The 6,000-nt window shown below is 41.3% G+C and overlaps 1 protein-coding gene across 2 annotated transcripts in view; it reads right to left on the minus strand.

The window, feature by feature from the left end:
• Positions 1 to 6,000, minus strand: part of LOC126998937 (sphingomyelin phosphodiesterase-like) — a 39,134-nt gene that overhangs the window by 21,123 nt on the left and 12,011 nt on the right. For both annotated transcript variants that reach the window (XM_050861216.1, XM_050861215.1), the window contains exon 2: positions 3,774 to 3,920. The gene's annotated coding sequence lies outside the window, so the exon portion shown is untranslated. The remainder of the gene's footprint in view (positions 1 to 3,773; positions 3,921 to 6,000) is intronic.

Here is a 6,000-nt window from a genome sequence, read left to right on the forward strand (position 1 = left end):
AAGGCAACTACAGTATACTGTAGCAAAAAGACAAACTGTCCTACCGACCGGCCGTAACGCTGAAACTAGTGCATTCATATGGATTTTTTTCATTATGCATTACAGGGAGACAGTGAATATAACGGGTTTATGAAGTTTCATTACGATAGTGTTGAAAATAAACTAATAACTGAAGTTTTATTGTTGCGTTACATATCACTTTATATAACGCGCATTCAGCTCCCGAGCTCAGTCAGTTGCCTCACGACTGCCGCAAAGGTAGGTGCATGATAGTTTCCCGCAAATTGCGAATAGTTTGGTGTCTTTCTGACTAGTCCCACTCTTATTACTGATGTTATTGTGTTCATTTTTTTTATCAGAATGTACATCAAAGTTTCTATTTGTATTGTGTAATGGTCTTTTTGCTATTCTACATAGAACGTACATCAGAACCTAATGTTATTAATAATAATACTATTGGGTTCTCTACTAAAATGTGACATTAAAGTTTCTGCTGCAATCGCTCCCAAAGTGTATGTAGGCAACACTAAGATGTAAATAAATGCATCATAATGGTATTATATTGTATAGTAACAAAAATATACCATTACACAATACAAATAGAAACTTTGTTGTACATTCTCATAAAAAATGAACACAATAACATCAGTAATAAAAGAGTGGGACGAGTCAGAACGTCACCAAACTTTGCGGGAAACTTTCATTATTGATTGACCCAGAGTCGGCACAGTGTGAATGGGGCTTAAAGCCCCGTTCACATTGTGCCGACTCAGGCCACGACAACCCACGACTCTAGGGTACACAAGGACTTGGGTGTTGATGTGAAAGGGTCGGGCATGTCTTGAAAGAGGTCTTGAGACTGTTGCCGAATGCTGCGCCGACGTCGTGACGGGAGTCCTGGAGTCGTGCTGGCAATTAGTTGGCCGAATGTCCCAGAAAGTCGGCAAGACACCAAGACCCCAATGAAACTCGCAAAAAGTAATCGATTACTTTTACGATTACTGGATTCTGAGATTATGGGTTTATTTTTCAATGCCCCCTCTTTACTGTACCAACCCAGTACCCACTTCCCACTGCCATTTCTGCAGTGCCGGTACAAGTTCGTGCCTCGTAGCTAAAAGGAACTATGAGACTAAAGTAGCAAAAGAGGCGAAAAGTACTTTCCCTTAGATGTAGCGGACAAAACAAGGGAGAGAATAGGATATATTCATTTTTACCAGGTATCACCACCGACTACGTCTTTGGGTCCGCGAAGCTTTAACTATTCTTTCAATTATCGTAAAGTTCCTATGTTTCTCTGGGAACTGTAACAATTACATTCAATAGAATAGGTGATTCTATTGTTAATAAAAATATAGTTGAGAATTCTCGTTGTTTTTTATTTATCGGTAAAAGAGAGAAAATAAATGATTGATGCAAGTTTCTTCTCACTGAAAATTTTTCTTGCATGAAAGCTCTGCAAAATCAAACAGAACAGAAATGGACTTTAAAAAATTGTTACAATATTTGCCGAGTAGCTATCTATTTAGGGTGTATCAGTCTGGCCTTCGACGAAATTTATCAAAAAACATTAGAGCGCCAAGCAACTCAACAAACCCCCCACCCCCCAACACTAGGAAGGCCAGGTGTTTAGGTCCGCTTCCAGAATGATACACTTCGCCCTCGACTGACTGCTACTTGCTGTGTGGGGTGGACCAAGACCTTGAGTGGGTGCCTGCTGGTACTAGGAGGGTGGGCAGGTCAAAGATGATGGCGTTTAAGGCCAAGAGTTGAGGGCGGAGCGTAACACTGGAAGCGAAAGCCAGTGTCACCCACGGAGATCAAACAATGGATGCTCCGCTTTCTGTCGCCCTAATGTTTCTGATAAATTTCGTCGAAGGCGAGATTGATACACCCAAAGCAGGTACTCAGCAAATATTGTAATATGGAAAAAAAAAAGTCCAATTCTGATGGACTTCGCAGGGCTTTCATGCAAGAAAGCTTTTTAAAGAGGAGACACTTGCAATGGACATTTATTTTTTCTCGTTGACAAATATTTAAAACGAGAATGATTAACTGCATTGTTATTAACAAAGGTATTACTTATTGTATAAACAAGCTGAAGGATTAGAGGTAAGGAAGAGGTCTAGAATGTTGGGCGTTTCTCCAAGACGGTCGGGCATACGTGTAGGGTGCAAAATCAACTGCTCTAGATCACTGAGGAGAACAAAGTTGTACGCTTGTTCATCAGGCTGGTCAGTGAATGAGAATGAAAACCAAAGATGGTGGTGAATAATAAAATCTCCCAAGATGGAGATTTCAGCTAAGGTATTTTTGAAGAATCAAGATTGTGGGCACAAGAGAAAGTGATGTCGTTGCGTACGTAGACGCAACATCCAGCTTTGGATTGAAAGTTGGAATAAAGATCGTAGGAGGGAACACAAAAGAGATTAATGTTAGTTGCCTCCGATGCCTATGTTTTAGTGAGGAAGAGGCGAAGTTTAGAAGAGGAGAAATGGTGTTCCACAGAATGGAAATTAGAGCGAAGATCGCGAATGTTGCAGAAGTTAATAAAGAAATAGTTCGAAGAACTATCAAGACAGGTCTAAAACCAAAATTGGAGTCCGCTCTGGGGGAGTTTGTGGTCCCCCCCCGAGACGGGGAGTCCGAGGCCATCGTTTTATGCCAACCATAATGAATTTTGATCAATTTTGGGGAAGTGGTGTGTGTGTGCAGCGTGCATGTATCGGGCTGGGGAAAGTTAGAGAATTTGTCTTTAAACAGCATGCTGAATTACTCTCTAGTGCTGATGAGGCAATAGGAAAACTGAAAGTGAGGGCACGGGAAGGGTCTGTGACAGGCTTGCAGCACCCTCTCGCCTCTCATAAATACCTCACCGGGAGTGGTTTACGCCCGTTTCGGTAGGCGTCTTCCTACCTACAGCCTTGAAAAAAAAAAATGGGGATGCGTGGTGTGTGGGGTTCCAGCTTTCCCCATCAATCGCCTAACGAGCTCCAAATCTCTCTCCGAGAAGGCTCTGCTTGGCGATCACGGGTCCACCACATCATCAGACCGTGAGTGAGTTCTACACATTGAGGAAAGATTAGCAGGACACTTAGGGCGCAATTTAACGGGATACTTTTTGTTACTGTACTACTGTAGTACTTTACCATATGTCCTTAGAATATTCCTTATGAATGTTTCTTACCCATCAATGGATCCTTCCTATCCAAGTCCTTACGTTCTTTACGTTTTAAGGTACGGGGTCTGACGTAGCCGAAATTCATCCTGAAGCAGGTTCAGCATCCCACGACAACTGGCAGATGGTGGCTGCACACTCAAGTGAGCATAGGCACAACATATGGGATGCCGCTGTTTTTTGTTCACAGTTTGGTAAAACTGATTATTTGCGTAAAGTCCTACAAAAAACACAACAGGCCTAAAATGAAAAATAAAATAAATACTAACAAGAGAAACTAACATTTTTCTTTCGGAAGTGGATTTTCAGCCAGTAAGTAGGATAAGACGGCAGGAACCAATGAAAACTATGATTTTATAGCATTAAACCAACGCAAAACCGAAAAAATATTTAACAAATTCCATACAGTGCCAGCTATCTGAGCATAGCAATGACTGCTGTCCTCCGGAAGATTAGTTGAATTGTTCTGGTTCATGACTGATAAGAAAATACAATATATACAGAATATTAATCAAATCCGTATATATGCAGTACGGTAAAATGGAATGAACTAGAATGCGTGACAGCAAGTTTTCATATAACAAGTTAAACTGACCTCTGGGGAGCGATGGAAGACACACTCCCCGCAGCCGCTGTTGTCCCACGCATGGAGCACTTGATCTCTGGAGGCCTTGACCTGGCTGCTTTTTTGTTATTGTTGCTGCTCCTGCTGCAGATCAGGATACTGAAGATGATGATGATCCTGCACGAGAATAGGACAAATGTTCGTAACTAAATAGCACACACAAAAATGAGACATTACAAGCATAATAATTTAGTAACAGGTCCTTACGTCCCTTTTTATGATAAAATAAATGAGAGTTTTCGTGCCAACAAGATTATTTATAAAAATAACTGTCCGAGGTAACATCAATGCATGAATTGTTGTTTCACAATAAAGGGGAAGGGTCGGTCTCAATGTTTACTGCAATTATTATCAGGCAGGTTGTTTCTTTTCCCTTGACTCGTCATAAGTAAGTCAGGGTGAGGTGCTTGTATGACATGTAGGTCTGCCAAGAGTACCACAAGGCCAAGGTCCCTGAGCGGCGCGCTCACTCACACACACACACACACACACACACACACACAACGCCGCGCGCCTCTCTCAATGCTCCGTTACGCTGACCTATTTTACTCACACACTATCAGTTTATTACAAATTCAGGAAATTCTAAATCAAAATCCGTATGCAAGGCCTTAAAGAAATAAAATTACTTTTAAAACAGAGTAAGCACCTGCACGGATAAAAACAGTGATCCCCCAGACGGCAATACTGGGTCATTCACCCACTGCACTACTGTCAACTGAGATGGAATTTTGTTTAGCCCCGTTTTGTTTCGCTTATATCTCTTTTGATATTATTTGTGGTGTGACAAATACTGGCGCAGTATCACCATTCAAATAAAAGCAATAACTGTAAAGCATGCACACAGGTTCAATGCAGGCGTTTTCCCAGAGTTGTCACCCTGGGACAATAACGGTACTTCCAGTGAAATCGTAAATGAGGCACGGGAAGAGCTTGTAGCCATCGTGATGTCGAACCTGTATAGCCTCCAGGAATATATTGACGACTATAATAACTATTTCGTTTCGTTGCGTACGGTGTGGTGGTGTCGGTGCTAGGGAGAGCTGACTTAGAGGTCATTGACCACATCATGAGGTATGGATAGGATGTACTGAGAGAACTCTGGAAGAAGGAACTCCTTCGAAAGACAATCCAGCCTCGCCAACAATGGCACGGATCAAGTAAATAACCTCTTCCTAGAGTAGCAAGTAGGAGAAAGACTTTCTATAATAGTGTAGTTAATGAGAGAGAGAGAGAGAGAGAGAGAGAGAGCTCATACGGATCTGTTTCGTACGTATTTCAAGCGTTTTAACCTAAATAGAAGAAACAAAATCTAAAGAAAAAATCTAAACATGGTCCTCCTGAGAAGCTGGAAGGGGGTTTCGAAAAGCACGCCTATTTAGTTCCAGCGGCGTTATTATATCCAACTCCTGTGAATTTACATGCTCGGTAGGTTGAAAATAATGGAGCAAAGGCTATTTAGTGGTTACTAGGGAAAGGGATGAAGGAGTGATGACCGAAATGAACTCCTGCATAAGTAAGAGTTTCGGTGGGAGGGTGGTTGATAAAGAAGAGAAAGACCAGTATTGAGGTTACCATGAAAGGGATGGAGTGATGATAAATATTAACTGCATTAGTAAGAGTGGGATGATGGTTAAAAAAAAAAATATTGAAAGGTAGGTTACTTCCAAGATTATATATTGTAAAAGAGATGACAAATTCTAGACTCAGGTACAGCATAGAGATGAGAACGAGTATAAGTCTTGTGCAGCGAGCTCGCGGGCGAGGCAAGTAGCCTATATGAAGAAAAGTAGTAACTATTAAAATAACGATACTGCTGTGGCTGAAGGTAAGAGTTGATGGGGGACTAGCGTTTGACTGGTCTGTTAGCTCATTATTTCCATGACTGAGTTATATTATACAAAACCAATGTTCTTTTTACTATGCACTATTACCTTTGCATTATGAATTACCTGGTCTGTAAGATTTCTTTTCATAGAATTAAAGTGCCATCTTCTGTAACTTGAATACTTGCATACATCCAGGAAGGGCATCCGGTCTTAAACCCCACACCACAACCACAAAGAAAATGTCAACCCCTGACTTTAGGTAGACGACGTAAAGGAGATTTTACTTTGCCCGATAAAAAAAAAATAAGGTCAGAAAGGTGGCATCTCGGATGGAAAAAAAACTGCGTAGATGAGACAAACATACAAAT

Source organism: Eriocheir sinensis, chromosome 15 (assembly GCF_024679095.1).
Source record: "Eriocheir sinensis breed Jianghai 21 chromosome 15, ASM2467909v1, whole genome shotgun sequence".
Lineage (NCBI taxonomy): Eukaryota > Metazoa > Arthropoda > Malacostraca > Decapoda > Varunidae > Eriocheir > Eriocheir sinensis.